This window comes from Pan troglodytes, chromosome 9 (assembly GCF_028858775.2).
Source record: "Pan troglodytes isolate AG18354 chromosome 9, NHGRI_mPanTro3-v2.0_pri, whole genome shotgun sequence".
Lineage (NCBI taxonomy): Eukaryota > Metazoa > Chordata > Mammalia > Primates > Hominidae > Pan > Pan troglodytes.
The window spans coordinates 136,428,960-136,447,541 of NC_072407.2; the positions used below are offsets into that span (position 1 = coordinate 136,428,960).

At 49.5% G+C, this 18,582-nt stretch overlaps 1 protein-coding gene across 9 annotated transcripts in view; it reads left to right on the forward strand.

Annotated features, from left to right (window-relative positions):
- The first annotated feature begins 406 nt into the window (after positions 1-406).
- The window catches only part of LOC100614081 (uncharacterized), a 42,514-nt gene continuing 24,338 nt past the window's right edge, over positions 407-18,582 (forward strand). For 2 of the 9 annotated variants that reach the window (XM_063784627.1, XM_063784623.1), the window contains exon 1: positions 8,448-17,721. The gene's annotated coding sequence lies outside the window, so the exon portion shown is untranslated. The other 7 variants (XM_063784625.1, XM_063784622.1, XR_010147721.1 and 4 more) reach the window with 7 other exon arrangements.

Consider the following 18,582-nt stretch of genomic DNA (forward strand, 5'->3'; position numbering starts at 1 on the left):
AGCCTGGACAGTATCCTGCAATGCCCATTGTATAGTAGGGTATATCCATGTCTATACGTGAAAGGGAATATTCTGAAAGGGAGGTCACTAAAAAGCAAGTGGTGAGTGTCTTCAGGTCTGAGAGAGTTTTTTTCCCTCTTTTTTGGGGGGATTTCACATGTTTGAATTTTTACATGGAAAATATGTCATATTTATAAAAAGAGTCAATATATTTAGTTAAAAATAAACTACCTGTACGATATCGGCCGTGGCGTCTCACTGAGTCTCCTGGAAGGCTTTGCGTTTCTTTAGAGCAGCTTTTTCACACTGCAGGTTAAAACCCATGACTGCTTGTGAAATCAGTTTGGTAGGTTATAGACAACATTAAGAAACAAAAAAATGTATAAAATTGAGCGTTACCTTGTGAAATAATAATAATTTGATAAATACGTCTGTGAGTCCCATTTGTGAGGTAAAATGCTATCCTTTTCTAGGGCCAGGAGCCCTGCTTTGGAGTTTGCTAAAGATGTCCTTCTGAGCAGCCAGGTTCCCAGGGTACACTGAGGAGCCCCTCCACCCCTTGAAGTAAGGAACACAGGCGCCCGCAGGGATGCTGGCTTTCTCCTCATGGCTTACGGCGTCCACACTGGCACTCACGTCTCGCTCTTTCTCCTTTCTTTTATCCAGGGCATAGGATGAGCTATGCTTGTTGAAACTGTAGGATAGAAACACAGCTTTCCATGCCCACCAGCTTGCTGAGGGCCGTGCTGCTGGCACCACAGAGCCACACCCTTGTGAATGTTTGAGGAGAATGTGCAGGGCCCCCTTTTGAGGTTCTGTGGAGGATTCTTTAGTGCTTCCTCTGGACTGAATTTAACATTATGTTGATAATGATTCAAAAGAAGGGTATAGACAGGAAGACCATGTATAGCAATAAGACTAATGACACTACTCATAAAACACTTTATAACTCAAATGCAACATGACCACTGGAAAACGTTTTATTAATTATGTTTTTATTTTCTGTATTTTATGATGCCCTTGAGGACCCAGAGAGAGACTGCCTCTCCCAGGGTTTGCTAATTCCTGGAGATCACCAACAACTTGCCTGCCAGCAGGTCTTTGATATGCAAACCCACCAGGCTGGAGCTCCCGTGATCAGGATCCTGCAGCCTGGGACACTATCTCCCTGCCCTAATCATCCCAGGGCCAGGTGCCGGGCAGCTAGAGACTGCCCGTGTAACCAGAGCCTTCCGGAATCCCAAACTACCCAGGCCTGAGCCTGCCCAGCCCTCCCCCTGCCTCCCCATTCCTTTTCGCCACTCCCAAGGATTTTGCCCAAGTTCTCCTCTCGTCCCCACCCCTGACTGAGCCTGGTGCTTCTCCACGTGGCCCTGAGCGGGGTGGTATGGACTGCCCCTCCTCTTGGGAACTGTAACAAACTATCTTTTCAAAGACAAGCGTCTCCCGATCTGTTGGCCTTGTCGTGTCCAATTAAAATAAATCCTGGGTACATTTTAAAATCAGGGTCGGTCACCTCCAAGCTTTCAAAATTCCCAGATTATTCAGAAATATGAACAGCAGGCTCAAGTCACTGAGGATTTACATCCTCATTTTGCTAACAGATTTAAGACCACAGAGAACTTATTCTGTGAGCAGAGGGGCCACCTGGAGGGTGAATGGCATTTAAAACACACCATAATAAAGTCCTGGGATGGGATAGTCATGGCCTTAATGTTTCCTATGAGAGTTAACTCAAGAGGTCTGGATGAAGATGCTCTTCTGTGCTGCCTATTTGCAAGAGCGTTCATTTGTGGCCCCGAATGCAAGGTGAGAATCACCTCTGCCTGGGATGAGTTGGGAATGGAAGCGACACCCTCTAGATAATCACTTCTCACAGGCCTCTTGCTGAAGGTGCTCGGCCTCCCGATGCCCTTTCCTATCACAATGAGCACATACCTGGAGCTGTGTCATGCATGGGCTGTGTGTACTCCTTCATGGAAAAGCTTCTCATCTTCCTTGCCAAAGGATGGTGTAAAAACTTTCAGGCCAGTTCACACCAGGGAGAGTCTATGCTGGACGCATTCATGCTGCTAGAACAATTCGACAACAGGAAATTGTCAGCTGATTTCTTAAGCTCCCGGGAGCTTACGAGGGGAGTCCAGGATCCCTCCTTCTGGATTCAAGCACTATACCAATTCACTTACAAAAGAGAAATGCTCTAGGAGAACAGGAGTTATGTACTGAAACATCACAGCAAACAAGGTAGTCAGTGCTTTCCCATGTCTGTGGGCTGGTCCTAGTGGCCCTTAGGAGGAGATGCTTGGTGGATTCCGTAAGTGCCCTGTGAAGCTCTCCTGTTTCCAGGCACGGCATGCTGGATCTGCTGGGGCAGGAGGGGTGGGTGGAGTGGAGACCATATGACACTGTATATGCCTATGCCTAACAATAGAACTTCTTTAGACCCTGATTTCCTGAATTTTTGGAGAAGCCATATTTCAATTACGTCTCAATGATAGGTGAAGTAGGGCGGTTGTAGGGAAAAACACATGTTGAGAATTGTCCCAGCAAAAAACAACCCCTGACCTGCCCTCCCAGTGTCAGGCCTGCATTCTCTCTGCTCCGTAACTGCCCACACGTATGGGGAGCTTACCAAGTGCTTAGTTCCACCCATGTGTCGCCTCTTCAGTCCTTACAGTGACTGTGTCAGGGTTATTATTACAGCTTATTAGCATGGAGCCTTACCCAGAGGTTGAAGAACTTATCTGAAGTAAGCGCAGTGAGGGTAGGGTATGGATTTGAGCCTGGTATGTGCCACACTGAAGCTCACACTCTTAACCCAAACCACATTGCCCCAGTGGCCCCATATCTAGCCAAAATTCACCACACGTTCCTTCTACGCAGTGAGCAGGAGGGTCAAACTAAAAGATTTGTTACAGTTTGTTACAGTTCCCTTCTGGAAGCAATTCAGTTTCAAGCATATTTTCCTCTCCGCAGAGGCAGCCATGACTGGCCACTTCATGTGCTCCTGGAGAAGGCTTGCACCAGCCGTTTTCAGGAAAGTCAAGCAGCTGTTGACTCCTGAGTCTGGGTGAATTTGTGTGAAGAGCATAAGGCGCTGTTTCTTAACCAAAACGCTTCCTCTTGCAGTGCAGATGGGATGTGCTTCTCCACAGGAGGCCCCACGGCTTCCCCATCCCTCAGAGGAGCACCGTGCGTGCGTCTGTATGGAGGATTGGCAGCTTCTGCAGTCGGCCCTTGGTCCTATTTGGCGACGCCTCTGCCTTCCCCTTAATTACACAGTCATGAGCCGCCCTGGAATCGCGGCAGCTCCGGATGGATCCTGGATGCCAGAATGCAGCCTCAGCACGGGGCTGCAGGACAGGAGTGAGCGAGGGGCTGCAGAGCCGGCGGCCGCGGTGGGCACCATGGAGGGGGCTGCCCTGGGCAGCATGGGCATGAGTCTCAAGGCCCAGGTTTGAGTAACAGGTGTTGAGAGCTTACTTACTTTTCCTGAGACACAGTTTCCTCATCTCGAGAGCACGGAAAATCATTCCAACTTCAGAGGATTGTTGTGAAAGTTAAATGAGATTAAAGAGGTAAAGCCCATAACGTGCTTAGCTCGTGCTTGGCTCTTGGTCAATGCCAGTTAGCGCTGCATTTTCTCCCCTCTCCCTCCCTCCTTCTCTCTTTCTTTTCTTCTATTCTCCATTCCTGTTTTCTCCCCCACCCCACTCCCCAAAGCTCTGCGTTGAGAACCAGATGCTGTCTGGTGGGTTAGGGCCAGAGGAGGAAAAGCTGCCCACCGTGGGCTGCACCCATACCCTCTTCATTCCAATGACATGAGGGGAGGGGAAAGGACAGAGGTAGACTGTCCTCCCCTACCTCTTCCTAATACAAATGGAATTCCTGGAACTGGAAAACAAAGAATACCCCCATAAAAATAAGACAGTACTTCTGGTGGGGTGTAATAAAGGGGAAAGTAACCCTCAATGCCAGGAAACTCTGCACCTCCCAGCTCATATTTGTGTGGAGGAAAAGTTAAATATTAATTTGGACTCAACTGAATGTGGACACAAACAATGGTCACCAAGTCCCGGAACAGGTTGTGTGAGCCTCTTCAGGGGTTCATCCAGCGCTGTTTTGGAGAAATCTCTATTTCAATTTATTCCTATACATTAGTTACTGAAAAACAACAGACAATCGCAAAAGCAAGTTGCCGTTTTTGTGTTCCTTGAGCCCAATCATGAAGTGCCCTCGTGACTGGGCCTCATGACAAACAACTTGTAACAAGTAACAACAGAGCTCAGGTCCCAGACTGCACTGAAGCTTCGTGAGACCTCTCCTCATCTGTGCATGAACGAGTGTCTGACTCTGGAGCCCAGCCTGCTGCTTCCCAGTCTGGTGGTGAATCCTCCGTAGTCTGGTGAGTGTAAATATATACATGTCTTTTCCCTTCTCCCCTTCCCATTGCAATTTGCTTATATCATTTGCGTATTATATCTGCATTACCATTTACGTGAGATACAGTTTGTTCACCCTTAAGGGTATTGTGTGTGTGTCTTTTCTTCTCTCCTAGTGCATTTTCCTCACAGAACAATTTGAAACCAGAGGTCCTTACTGCTGCTGGCTTACTCTTTCCAAGCATTAATTTCCTTTTTTCTTTTTTCTTGAGATGGAGGTTTGCTCTTGTTGCCCAGGCTGGAGTGCAATGGAAAAATCTCGGCTCACTGCAGCCTCTGCCTCCCAGGCTCAAGCAATTCTCATGCCTCAGCCTCCTGAGTAGATGGAACTACAGGTGAGCACCACTATGCCTGGCTAATATTTCGTATGTTTATTTTGTAGAGACGGAGCCTCACTATGTTGGTCAGGCTGGTCTCAAACTCCTGACCTCAAGCCATTTGCCTGCTTTGGCCTCCCAAAGTGCTGAGATTACAGGCATGAGCCACTGTGCCCTGCCTTCAAGCAATAATTTTCTATTATGAATAAAATTGATGAGCTTAGCTAGTTTCTGGTGCCCATAAAGTTGTTGCTTTTCATTACCAAGGTTAACAGCCTGCTGGTGATGCGGCCTCTGGCAGAGCACCTACAGGGAGTGGGACTGGGCAGATGCTGCTCGCTGGGGCAGAGGGGAGGTGAGGAGGAGGTGCTCACAGCTGACCTGCATGCCTCTGCCTGGCCCTGGGACCCCAAACTCCTGCTCTTTTCTCCTCGCATTCTGCCAAGCTCCCCCTGTGTTTGACCTCCGGCTTGAAACTTCCTTCTCTGATGACTCCTGAGCAAGCAGTGTGAGCCCCAGCAGTATCCTCCTAGCACCTGAGCACAGAGTCTGTGCCTGAGCCGAGTGTGACAAAGGAGGCGACCGGGTGATGCAGCACAGTGCCGTGGGCTTGGGGCCGGGAAGGTTTTCTGAAAGGTGTGATAGTTAAGCGTCTAGGCTGGGAACTGCAGGATGAGTAGGAGTTAGTCCAGTGAGATGGAGTGGGGGTGAGGAGGAAACGTTCATGTAGGGGGTGTGCAGCTGCACACGCCTTGTTCTGAGCCCAGGAAGAGCACGGTGTTGAGGTGCTGAGCGCTGGGGGACAAGCTGGAGGGAGCACAGGGGCATCTGTGACCTTCTCCGGGCCTTGGGACAGATTGCTGTAGAACTAGGGCCTCCTCCATATCTCTTTTGCGTCTTTTCTCACAGGGCATCCCTCTAGGCAGGGGATTGGCAAACCAGGCCCTGCTGGCCAAAGCCAGCCTGTTGCCTTTTTGGTAAATAAAGTTTTGTTGGAATACAGCCATGTTCTTTCATTTACACATTGCCCATGGCTGCTTTTATGCTGTGATGGCAACATTGAACACCTGCAACAGAACCCGTATGGCCTGCAAAGCAAGAATGTTTACTATAAGGCTCTTTACAGAAAAAGCAGGCTGATCCTGCTCTAACCTCTGCCTGCTGCTTGCAGCAAACCTTCCTCATCTGGGCCTCAAATATTTCTGCCCTTTATTCTGGTGCTTTGAGTCTATCTGTAGCTCAGGGTAAGGTGTTGAGAATTAGTAAGATTACAAACTGCAAAAGCAAAGGTTTGGCTGTTAGAATACTTATGTTTCGATCTTGGCTTGACCTAGTCATTTGTGATTATATAATAATGCTACTAGTAATAGTAGTAAATGCAGGAATAGTTTCTATTTATCCAGCAATTATTATGTGACAAGTTTGGAGCTGGACTTTTAAAATATATTATGTCATTTAAATTCTCACAAAGAAGTCTTGGATATAGTTTTTTTTTTAATCCCCATTTTACAGATGCAAAAATTGACACCAAGAGCGTAGGTGATGAGCTTGAATCAGGTAAGAATTATATTCTACTTCCAGCTAAAGAAGAGGATATAGAAGATCAATAGCTTAAACAGAACAGAAGGTTTGTTTCTCACCCTTCCTGTAATAGAAATCTGGCAATGAGCAAACATTGTAGGTAACATGGCAGCTTCACTGATATTTATGTTCTGAGTTCTTGTCACATTATTTTCATTTTCAGGTCTTCTCATGGACTAAAACAGTGACAGTGAGTGCAACTCCACCTATCATGTTCATATTCTAGGTAGAAACTGGGGAAAAGAGAAAAGGGGGAAAAAAGGCGTTTCTCTGCAAAGATCACACATAATCTGTCTGCATCTCATTGGTCGGCATTTAGTCACATGGCCATAACTACCAGCAATGGAAGCTGGGAAATGTAGTTTTTTGATGGCACATTGCTACCCTTAATAAAATAAGGATATGCTACCAACAAAGAATGAATATGGGAAAGGCCCCTAGCAATGTCTGCTGCATCTGCCACTCTGATTTCTCTGATTTCCACAGACATTGCTCTTCCACATAGAGCGCATTCTGATTCCCAAGCCACCACTCCCAAATCACACCCAGTTTCTGCATCTAGCTTGTGTGTGGGCAGTCTGCTCCATCAGTCCCAGATGTGGCTTCTTATGGCTGGTGACCTATGAACTAAAAGACAGGCCATTTTTTCCCAACCTACCCTACCTTTTCTCCTTGAGAGGAAAGATAAAATAACCACAATTTTAAAATGTCAATCTTCCATTCAGAAAAGGGAGGAAAGAGAAACACAGAGATCACTGGTTTACATGATGGACCCACCCTGCTAGGCAGGAGTGAAAAGGCCTCTCCGTCCGGCAGTGGACTGGGTTCCTTGGCTGGCCCATGTGGCCCCCACCCACTGTCTCCAGGAGCATCGTCTTGAACTGTGTCTTCATGGCTTTTGGCTCCGCCTTCAGAAGGGTCCTCCTTGTCAATCATCCTCCATTGCCACCTCTGACGTGGGCACTAGGGAGCTGGTCCTTCCCAGAGGATGCATGATTTTGACACTGTGCAGTGTGGGATGTGGGACCAGGGAATCCAGCATATTTTCGGGCTTTTGTAGTCTCAGACTGGGCCTGAGATTTCTTTAGAAATATATTAACGATTCCTTCAACACTCCAATGGGCATATAGCCTATTTACTTCTGATCATTGTAATGTGCAAATAACCACAGCCCCATTTCTTTGTGTCCAGATGCAGTTTTTAGGCCTGAATATTCATCTGTTTTACTCACTGGCCTCTGTCACTGAGTCTGTCCCCTTAGCTATTAAATTAATGGTGACTATGATAACACTCTTCACCTGATCCTTGCTAGTGCATTGACTTGCGTTGTCTGCATCGAGTTCTTAAAAGATGCTTGGTAAAGTCTTGGGTCACAGTTTTAACTTCTGCTGGGGTTCCTGCTCCACAGCCCTCATTTAGAACTGTTTCACTTTGGCTATTGTTTAGCTTTGGGCCATATTTTGCTGTTTTTTAGCTTTGTAAAAATGCTCATTTAACGGACACAAGGCCTGGGTTAGAAAATGTTGTATTTCCTTCCCCCTCTGTTTGCGTAGGAGCTAGCCCTAGTGGAAGCCCATCTCTCCCTTGCAGGATTTTGTGGAAAGTGACGAAAATAACTCAAACCACACCAATGTTCTGCTTGATTTCCACCATTCTTGGATGCTAGAACTTCAGAAAGCACATGATCTAACTTCCCAAGGGACAGCAGGGCCTCGACCAAATGCCGTTGTGCTGAGGGCTGCCGGCTGTCCCGCTAGGCTGCTGCACCCTCCCCGCGCTGCCCCACACCTTGCACAGAGCTCAGGCAGCATTCTAGCACCATCAGACCAATTCTTCGTGAATCAGAAATCGCATCTGTCTCTTAATAGCGATCTGGCCTCAGGTGGCTGAAACACACAGGGTTGAAATGCTGCGGTGCCTGCGCTCATTCTGCAATGAAGCCACAGAGTCCGCGCTGAAACCGGGGCGCCCGCCTCCTGTCCGCGCAGGCGCTGCACGGTGTCGCCGGGGCAGCTTCACTCAGCTTCAGCCTCTCCATCTGCAGAGGAGGAGTAATCCTGTGCTGCCTCGTGGGGCTGTTTCAAGAAGGAAATGAGATGTGGTATAAAGTGTTAGAGGAATATTTAGTGTTATTATTAATGTGTTTTCTCATCTGGGAAAATGATTTGCATTTTAAGCAGAACTTCAACATTTGGACTCAAAGGAGTGATGTGGTTGGGGAGAATTTCAGGCATCGTGCAGGCTGGCATTAGAAATGCTCACCGGAAATGGAGCACAGGCAGCAACTTCAGCCCCTAGAATTCTTCCTCCTATGTCACTTCCGTCCTTCAAACCCTTTCTGCAGCCCCTGTCCTTTCTCCTGCAATGGCGGTGAGCAGGTGGTCTCCTGGTGTCTCTGGAAAATTCCCATATGGAGTCCTGGTTGAGATGAGGCAGAAGGCTAGGAAGGAGCCTACAGTCCCGGTGTCTCAGCGCCCAGGAGGTTTTTCTAATGGAGTTGGCATGCAGAAGCTGGGGCGTACCCTGGGAGCAGCCCTGTGGCTGGATGAGGGATGGACAGCAGCACTGGGCGGGTGGAGCTGGGTGCGAGGTCCCCACCGCCTGCCTCCGAGTCCCACTGGCCAGCCCGGGTAGGGTGCTGAAGACAGGCTTCCTCTCTGGTCAAGCTCCGGCTAGCTTGGCAAGTGCAGGCAGGACCCTGGACCTGCCATATGGTGCACATTTTGAGGACATCATTAGCAGGTTTGGAAGGTTGTGATTCTGGTTGTGGGAGAGAAGGAAGCTGGGAGTTGAGCAGGTGGTGGGTGGAGCTATGCATGCAACTGAGTGTGAGGAGTGCTTTGGCCATGCTGGGGTCTCCTCTGGGCTGGAAGCCTTGTCTTCAAGAGGGTTGGGGTAGGAGGCTTTTTATTATAGTGGGAAGCCTCAAGCCTGGACCTGGGAAAACACTTTCTGGGTATGAGGAATTAAAATAAACCTTGAAGCACTATTTAGGAAGAACATAGTATCACTTCATAGATATTTTCCCCCCTAAATGGTTACAAAGTAAAATGGCAGAGGTACAAAGAGGAAAATGAAAACCACCCAATCCCTTCCCTGAGCGATGGCCCTGTTATCCTTGGGCTCTGTGGCCATTTGACCTCTCTCTGGGGATGGAAGTACAGGAGGAGAGGGGCCACTTCATAAGACGGAGATGCTCTCTTCCTGTTCCCTGCCTCTGCATCGTGCTGGGGATGTCTGTCCTCATCAACTAAGAGACCCATGTAGACCGCAGCTCTGAGATCTTCTATTTTTGTAAACAGAACAGTTTGTAGGGAGACGTGAGATGTTAGGTGGTGCTGGAGAGCCTGGGCTTTGTCTGTTTGGACAAGGCTCCATCAAGGCATCCTTTGTCCGACGGTGAGGCATCTTGAGGGCTCTGGACCCAGAGCTGGTCCTGCAAGAGTCCTGTCTGAGAGCCCAGGCCCCACTCCACTAGGAGGGACAGGAGGGAACAGAGCAGAGCTGAGTCCCTTCACCTACACAAACCCATACATGTTTCTAGAGCAGAGTAACTGCTTGTGAAACAGACCATCAGAGCACAGGGCAGCACCGAGCTGCGTTCTACAGGGCTCTGTCTAGGTGATCTGGAAGGCTTGGGGAGCTGGCTTCTCCCCTCATCCAGCATGTAGCTACCCACAGCCACCTGCATTTCACAGGGCCAGTGCCTAGGGACACTGGGCTAGAAGCCAGAATTTCTTTTTTCTTTTTTTTTTTTTCCCCTCTAGCATTCATTACTAGTGCAAGCTAGTGCATCCCAAAGTTTTGGCCCTGCATGGATAATCAATCCACAATTTATCTTCCGTCTATTGCCAAAGTAATTTAGCTAAAATGCAGATCTCAACTGGTCACTTCCCTGCATAAAAGCTTCAATAGCTTTCTATCGCCTACAGGCAAAAGTCCCTCTTCTGAAAAGCGGCTTGCAAAGCCTGAGTAGCTGGCTCCATGCCCCCCAGCAATACGTGGCCTCCTCAGACGCATCTTCTAGCAAAGGAGAGCTGCTCAGTGACATCCACAAACCGGGCTGCTTCTCATCTGCCTGTTTTCCTTCTCTTTGGGAAGCCCCGCGCCCTCACCTTCTGCTTCTGGCTAACTCCTAGGCATCCTTGAAGGCTTGGCTCAGTATCCTCTCCTCCAGGAAGCTGTCCCTCACCCTCTCTCCTTTCCCTCCATCCCAGTCACCAAGCACCACACCCATATCCCCATTGCATCCTGCAGCTACCTCGTGTCTGCACACGTTGGGCTGGGCATGCATCTCTGTCTCTCTCAAGACCTGGATCCCTTCACTTTGTGTCTCTGGACCCCCCAGTGTGCTGATAATGGGGTTGGAACCCACCGTATTTCTCTTGAATGAGTTAATGATGGGACTGCTATTTCTCTAACTGTTGCCTTGGAGGCCGTGTCACGTGATCATGGAAGAGAGCCAGGGGAGTGGAGGTGATTCTTGTTACCCAGAGGACGCAGGGTCTGGATACACGTTTCTGCCATCTGCCATCTTCCAGCTTCTTTCTGGTTGGTAGCTTTGGAGCCTGGGGCAGCTGGGGCCAGTCCCGAGCCTGGACTCTGCTGGGCAGTGGCAGGAGCACTGTCTGGAGCTCTCCTGAGGAGCCCACAGATCCAACTCCCTAGGCCAAGGCTGCAGCCTGGGCAGAGACGCAGAGGCCTGGAGGAGCCTGGGGCACGCGGCCTGCGGGCTGGCTGGGGTTCAGAGTTCGTATGTGTCTGGAGTGACTGGGCAGGTGTTCAGAAATGAAGGCTGGCACTGCCGGGTAAGGCCCTTCCCTCCCTGATGTGACAGCCCTGGAGCCACCGCAGAGGCCCAGTCAGATCTCTGTTCTAATTCTGGCTTGGTGTGGAGGATGAGGAGAGACAGCCCAGAAAGGAAGGCAGACTGTGCAGACCCCATGTCTTCTGGCCCGCGAGGCCCTCCTCCTGTGCCTGCTTATCTTAAAGAATCTGGGATAAGAGGTGACTTGGGCCCTGGCCGGGAGGCCCCTCCTCAGCTTCAGACAAGGAGGGAGCTCTGGGCATGAGGCCATTGAGCAAGAGGCGACGGCAGTGCCCACAACTTACCCTCAGCTCGGCTCTGTTGGGTCCGAGAAGTCGCGTGGAAAGGGCTCCTTGGGGGCCAGTGGTCAGTAAGCTGCAGAAGCCTGGAGCTGGCCTGGAAATAACCACGTGTAGGAGCCTTCCTTCTCAGCTGAGAGGAAGGAGGACTCACATGCGGCGAGCACATGCTTGGAGCCAGGCACAGGTTTGAAATAAGCCATTTCATCTCGATTCTTATGACAAGCTCCACGTAGTTTGCTCCTATTTTACAGATGCGGAAGCTGAGGCTCAGAGAGGTTAAGCGACTTGTCCCAAATTGCATTGTCAATCAGTGAAGGGGCTGGGATTTGAGCTAGTCACCTGCCTCTAGGTTCAGTGTGCTTTCTACTCTGCTCCCCTCCATGCCTCCCCGACCCTTTGCTGATGACACATTCCTGAGACCTCAAAGGAGTCCTACTTTGAATCATGAATGGCCTCGCGTTTCCCCAGGGCATGACGCAAGCTTCGCCACCTCACTCCCACCCTCACCACTTGCTTGTTCCTGTTAGGAAGATGCTGTTTACAGGATCACGCAGGAGTTCAGGCTACCACGATTGCCACTTCCCCTGCTCTTAACCCCCCACCAAACTGCAGGTGGCTTCCCTGGGAGACTCGTGGCAACACCCTCTTGTCCTGTATGAAGCTTGTACCTTTCTCCACCCAAGTGAGTGACAGCTGGTGGGATTTTTGCACTGTGGAATGGGGTACACAAAGACACTGGAGTGAGAAGGCAGGGGCATGGCCAGTCTATGTCTAGGAGGTGGTGGCTCCACCTTCCTTGTGGACTCAGCTTTGGAGTCATGCAGGCTGCTCTCTGGGCACCCCTGTGAGCCATTTCTTCTGCTGATAGGGAGGAACGTCCCACTGCCCCGAGATGGGTTCTGTGCAGAATCTCCCCAGGGTCAAGACAGGAGCTAGAATGTATGTCATAGAAGGATAATCTAAATGGTGACTGCTGGCTGGTGAGGAGAGGCTATGGCACCTCCACGGCTGGTGGCCTCTTGCTGAAGTAAGCATGGTCAGCATCCCCCCTGCACCCTGTGGAGGTGGCTTAATGCATTCCCTTGACTGCAAAGGACTCCTTGCCAAAGAGACCTTCTTCCCCATGAGGCTGAGGCCTCCTAGGACCCTCAGTGCTCAGGAAATTATAACCAGCCACCCCCATCTCCGTTCATTGGAGAAGGAGTGACGGCCGCCTCAGTGCCATTAACTCTGTGCTGTGATTAAATGGATCCCGAGGCGACTCCTGCTCAGGGACACCCCCTGTGGGACTGATGCCAGGGCTAGGCTTGCCACACAGTGCTCTATTCCTTCGGTTATGCACCTTCCTTGGCAGCATCCACGCTTACCAAGAGGAGTCACTCTGAGCTGCTTGCTGCCAGTCACACGCTTAGCAGTAGAAGATATCTTGTGCTTATCAGGTGGCTGTGAGTGAGAGGGAAGGGGGCCCAGCGTGAAGCCAGGTGGGACGGCTTCTGCGGGGCAGGACACCCCACTGGAGGAGGCAGGGGCGCGCTGTGCCGGCCTCAGCACCAGCTCTGGCTGCTGTGGTGGGATCTCAGGTCAGTCACTTTGCCTTTTTGGCCTCAGCTTTCTCATCTGTACATCATGGATTTGGGATTAAAGGATTTCTGAAGATTTTACTCATTCTGAGATTATGGTCCCTGGAAAACTTTAGGGAAAAGGGAGCTTCTTCTCTTCATTATTTTAACATACTTGATCTTTTATGTTCTTTGGTAGGGAGAGATGATAGGTAGTTAGAGAAGAAGCAGCTCAGTGAAAAAGCTGAAAGACTTGTGGAAAAATAAGTTAAATCGACCCACTGTGACTCCAGGGACCTGGGGAGACTTTGATGCCCGTGTTTTTGATTACACATCTCTTCTCTCAGAGTGAAGATGTGCAGTTCTAAGGAATTACGCCCAATGGCAGAATTGGCAAGGGGCAGGGAACTGTCCAGCAGAGAAGCTGCTGAAACCCTTCAGGGAACATTCCATTCCGCCAGGGCCTGGCTGTCACGCTGTGCTCTGCAGCACATCCGGTGCCAAGGAGGGGAGTAGCGAACATTGACCTTGTCCCCAAGGAGCTTACACGCAGGGAGGTCAGCACAAACACTGGAATTTCTAGGACTCTGCTATCGAAAAACACAATTGCTGGCACATGGGTTCAGAAGACAGAGAAGGAAAAGAGCTGTAAAGAGTTGGGTGGGCTGAGGTTTGAAATGGGCTTTAATTATGACTGGACACAATTTGGTGACAAATGGGTGAAATTTCAAGCAGAAGAGGTAGATGAGCAAAAAGGGGTGTGCAGTCTTTGCGAAGAGAAGGGGGAGGGAGTGGCAAGGGAATAGGACAGAGAGGAGGAGGAGGGAGAGGAAGCCAGAGATAAGGAGCCGGGGGGGAAGAAAAGGGCAGAAACAAATGTGAAGGAGATTCTGAAGACAAGCCACTGTGGTGGTCCAGGTGGTTCCATGGTGCCGAGCCAAGCCAGGGGCTTGGAATTTAGTCTGGGAGGAGGGTGCTGGGTATGGATGAGGAAGGAGAGGAATGGAGAGGGGAGAAACGGGAAGGTACTTCACACTGATTAAGCAAGCTCCTCACAGGGCTATGACTTCTCCCTTCTCAGAAGGAGGTGCCCTGTGGCATGCCTCTAGGCCTAGAGTTAAAGAGCTGGAGCCATTAGGAGCAGCAAGGGGCTGCCTCCGCACTTGTCTGGTTACTTCTGGTTACTTCTCCCTCAGGGTAAGTCCTCATGAGGGATCATCTCTGCCCATGGAGCTGCTTCCACTGCCCTTAGGCTGGTGTAGGAGGAAGGCTGTGTACCAGAGGTAGATCTTGCTCCTAGTCCACCAGCAAAACACATCCAGTTATTTCTATGCCTGAGTCTCCCTTCCCCACACTGATCTCTTTATTCCCCTACTACCTAGAAATGGAAGGGAGACAATGGGGTGGGAAATAGAGTTTTTCGAAAGGTGTTTTTTGGATAAGACAAAGGCCTCTTAGAGCAGAGCTGGCTATTGGAATGGTTTCCTTTTGTTATTTAATGCCGGGGCTTTCACACAGGAGTTTAGCCCAGCTTTTAAGTCTTCAGTATCAAATAATAGTTGGTGTCACATCCCTGCTGAAATACAGCCATGAAAATGTTTCTTAGTGATAGATTTAGGTTGTACTCCTTAAGAAAAGCCCAAATGTCAAGAATTGCTTCCCACTGGTACACTTTATTGGGGAGAAGGGCGTCTCAAATAGAAGGATGGTTGGTCTGTCTAGAAATGGTAAGAATACTACAGGTTAAAGGCAGTGGTGGTCTGGACTAAATGACCCCCGAAACTCAGATTTTATGGTGTTTTCAATCTCTGGCTGAGTGCAAGTTCCTCCCTCTCCCTTTGTGCCTCCTTGGGGACCTGGGCTATTTTCTCCTCTGTGAAAGAGAACGGATACATCCATTATGAAAACCAATTGATATAATTTGAGCCTGCATGCAGGTAAAAACTAAATTAAGAAGGTTTATAAAATCTATCCTTCTGGCTTAACAAGCCTGATTCTCAAAGTGGCCTCTCAGACCCTGGCTGAGGGATGGTGGTCAGGGGTTGCAGAGGGACCTGCACAGCTGCTGAGGAGGCTGTGGGACAGGAGGCGCTATCACTGTCTACCTCTTCCATCCACGCACCTGTGTGCAGGTGTGAGAAGGGCACCGTGCTGCAAAGAAGGGTCCTTTCCACCCTCTGCGGGTTGCTGCCGGCTCCCCGATGCCTGCCTCTGAGGCCTGACCCTGGGGCTGGGGAGTGTGCTGGCCTCACCTCTGGAGGATACTGCCTCAGTGTTACAGCCTGACCCCCCACCTTGTCATCACTGCCTACTACAGACCAGAGGGGACGGCCACAGAGACTCTGCAACCATGGGCTCTGCCCTTCTTCCTTCTGCCTGTGTATCTGTGAAAAACTTCTTTTTTTTTTTTTTTAAATGGAGAAAGCTACCTTGACTTCTCAGAGAGTTGAATGGGGTCAGGGGACAGAATCTATATTTTTTAGGTATGGGCACTTACCCATATTCAAAAAGATTTGAGGAGGCTGGCAGAATGGAGCTGGGAGAAGAAAACCCTCCCTTGGGAGGAAGCTGTCCTGTGCATGCTGGCCAGGCTGCCTCTTTGATTAGGGACAATGGAAACCGGCCTGAGGGCACGGGTGAAAGCAGTTGAGTGTAGAGGAGGCACTGCAGCAGAAGCCAGAGGACACAGGAGCCAGTGAAGACACACAATAAGTCAGAAAGGAGGGATCTTTGCAGCCCCAAAAGTAGAAATTCTTACCATCTACTGCAGAGGGCAAAAGTTGAAAATTGGTCTGATTTCTATCTAAATGTGCTTACATATTCGTGTTTTGTTAAATACTTCTGTAACCTGCGTGTCTCACATAAATGCAGCTTTCTTTAGTTTTGGAAATAAATCACATGAATCCTGAATAGTAGTCTTTAATAATTTGCTTAGTTGTAGGGCAGTGTTGTGTTTTCAGAAGGCAAGTGTATTTGCTAGAAGAGTGAGCTGGGAGGTGTGAACCACATCGTCACATCTGCTGTAAGCCTAGCCATTCATAATACGGAGTTACAGTTAGGACACGTCGCATTGAAGAGCTACCATCGAATGTGCGCTCATCAAATGCCTGGCAGCGTCCTCGGTGCTTCACCTGCCATAGCCGACAGTGGCTGACCTCCCATGCCTGTTGCCTTTTCTTTCTGTTGGATCAGGGATACACTGCCATGTGTGTTAAGAAAAGCTGGCCTTACCTACAGGGCTGGCCAGTCCCGGTCACATTTCTAGTAAGCCATTGCCTTACATAAGGGTAACGGCATGGGACGCTATCTTAGCCAATGTGATAAAAGTGGACATGAGGTGAGAGGCTTCAGAGAGAGGTTTTAAAAAAGAGACAAAAGCAGGACGTTGCCTCTCTTCCTCCTCTCCACGTGTCCTACCCGGATGTGAAGCCAAAACAGATGCAGGCTTACTGCAACCATGGGGAACCCAGCATAAGCACAGATTCAACAGCAGAAGAGTGGCAGAGGGAGAAGGTGAAAGGAACCTAGGTTTTCCTGTCCTTGTTGAGTCATTCAATTAAAAATCCCTGGAATTTTCCTCTCTCTGGCAGTGTGTTTTGTGGGATAATGAGTTGCCTTATTGGGGTTGGCTTGCTAATCGGGATGTTTCGCTCCCATCAACATCCATACGCTTGCTCTGTGAACCAATGACCTGATGAGGTAGTATTAGCACCACCATCATTATGCTGAGGATGAGATTTATGGCACAGTGGTTCAGTAGCTTGCCCAAGGCCATGCGGCTGGTAGGTTCTGGAGGAGGGCTCAGGGCACCCCCTGAGCTACCCCTGCTGGCCATTGCACCACCCCATAAAGCTGCTGGCAGTCACTTCTCTGAGGGGTTAGCATGTAAGAAATGTCCTCCTGAATGCTGGCCAGACAAATGGAAATCTGCCAGGGTTGGGTACCCCCATGACAGCAGCCAGCCTGCCCTCTTAGTCCCTGACAGCTGCAGTGACAGCATCTGTGATTGCAAAGCGTGACAATTTATATCTCTCATTTCATCACACCATCTATCAGCAGACAGTCAGGCTTTAAAAATCAATCCCACACTGACTCAGTCCCCAGCAGAGATGGCCTCTGACAACAGTATCCACACTGCAGGCTGGACAAGGGCCCTATTAATTTTGAGACTCAGCCAAATTTCCTTCTGACCCTAAGCTGGTGAATCCCTGCTCCTTTGCTTTGGTTGGGGTTGGTGTGAGCTAAGGCTGTGATCCCATTTGTTCCTATGGCCTCCAGGTGGCCTGGGCCTCCATGAATGGGCCACATGGTCATACTGAATGCTTGATTACACTCAGACCTAGCAGTCGTCTGGGCGCAGCTGGTTTATGGATCACTTTGTCACAATGTTCCATCCTTCCAGGTCCCCATCCCCGCGGTGGGAAAACATTGCTTTAGGCAGTGCTAGAGGACTTCAGCAGGCATTGGCAGCTTCTGGATTCAGGATTAGAACCAAGAAGGAGGAGTCACAGCAAAGATAGGAACAGAAGGCAGAGAGAACAGACAGATGGGGGTGTTTGAGAAGGAGGGCCTTTGAGACCTCAGGGAGTGGGAGACACTGGCTCGAGAATAATAATAATGGCAATTTCTCTCATCTGTGTTTTCAGGGCATGGACTGGAACTCCCAATACCCCTGACATGGGCTGAGTCAACGTGGTCACGAACATGTGACAGGTAGCAATGACAATGGCTATCTCTTCTTGAGTCCTTATTTTGTGCCATCACTTTACTAATTACATAGATGATCTCATTTGATCCTCATAACAACCCTGTGAAGTACATACTATTACTGCTTCCATTTTATGGATGAGTAACTGAGACCCAGTGGAATTAAGTTAGTTTTGCAAGGTCATATAACTGGTAGACATCAGAGCCTGGGATGGAACACAGATCTTCTGTTTCCAAGTTTAATGGGCTCCCAGCTAGCCTAGAGAGATGGTCCTGTTCCTGAGCCCTTAGGATAAATTTGCCTCTCACATCCAGAAGTTGGTAGAAATGCCAGAGAGTTGCACCTTTCATTAGGAGGCAGAGAGAAGAGTCCCTGACCGGGATTTGCTTGTGTAGTTGTTTATTAACTACCCGGGCATTTTGCTGATGGTGCAATTTGCAGAGCTGTTAATGGTAATGAAACTCCTGCAACTGTCAGGAGACACAGGGGAAGCCAAGGAGAAGTGAGAGGTGGCTGCCAGCTCCCCGAGCTGCCCTTTGCAGGGATTAATGAGGTCTGTGTCTTCTCCTGCTTTAGACAACTCCCGAAAATGTCAGGTGCCCCCTAGACTGTCCTGTGAGCCTGTCAGCCTCCCTTCCTGCCACACCAGTCATTGGAGGAGAAACTGCCATGATGTTATGCCTTTGCCGTTCCTTCCACACTTGAATTTGGGGCTCTGAGGGCTGATCAGGCACACGTTGTATAATTCCAGAGCCAACTTTGAGTCCAATCGCTGGACCTCCAAAATCATGCTTATTTAATGGCCTGTGTTGCTTTGTACAATAAGGGTTGAGAATCAATCAAATCCATAATGAGGGGAAGCTAGA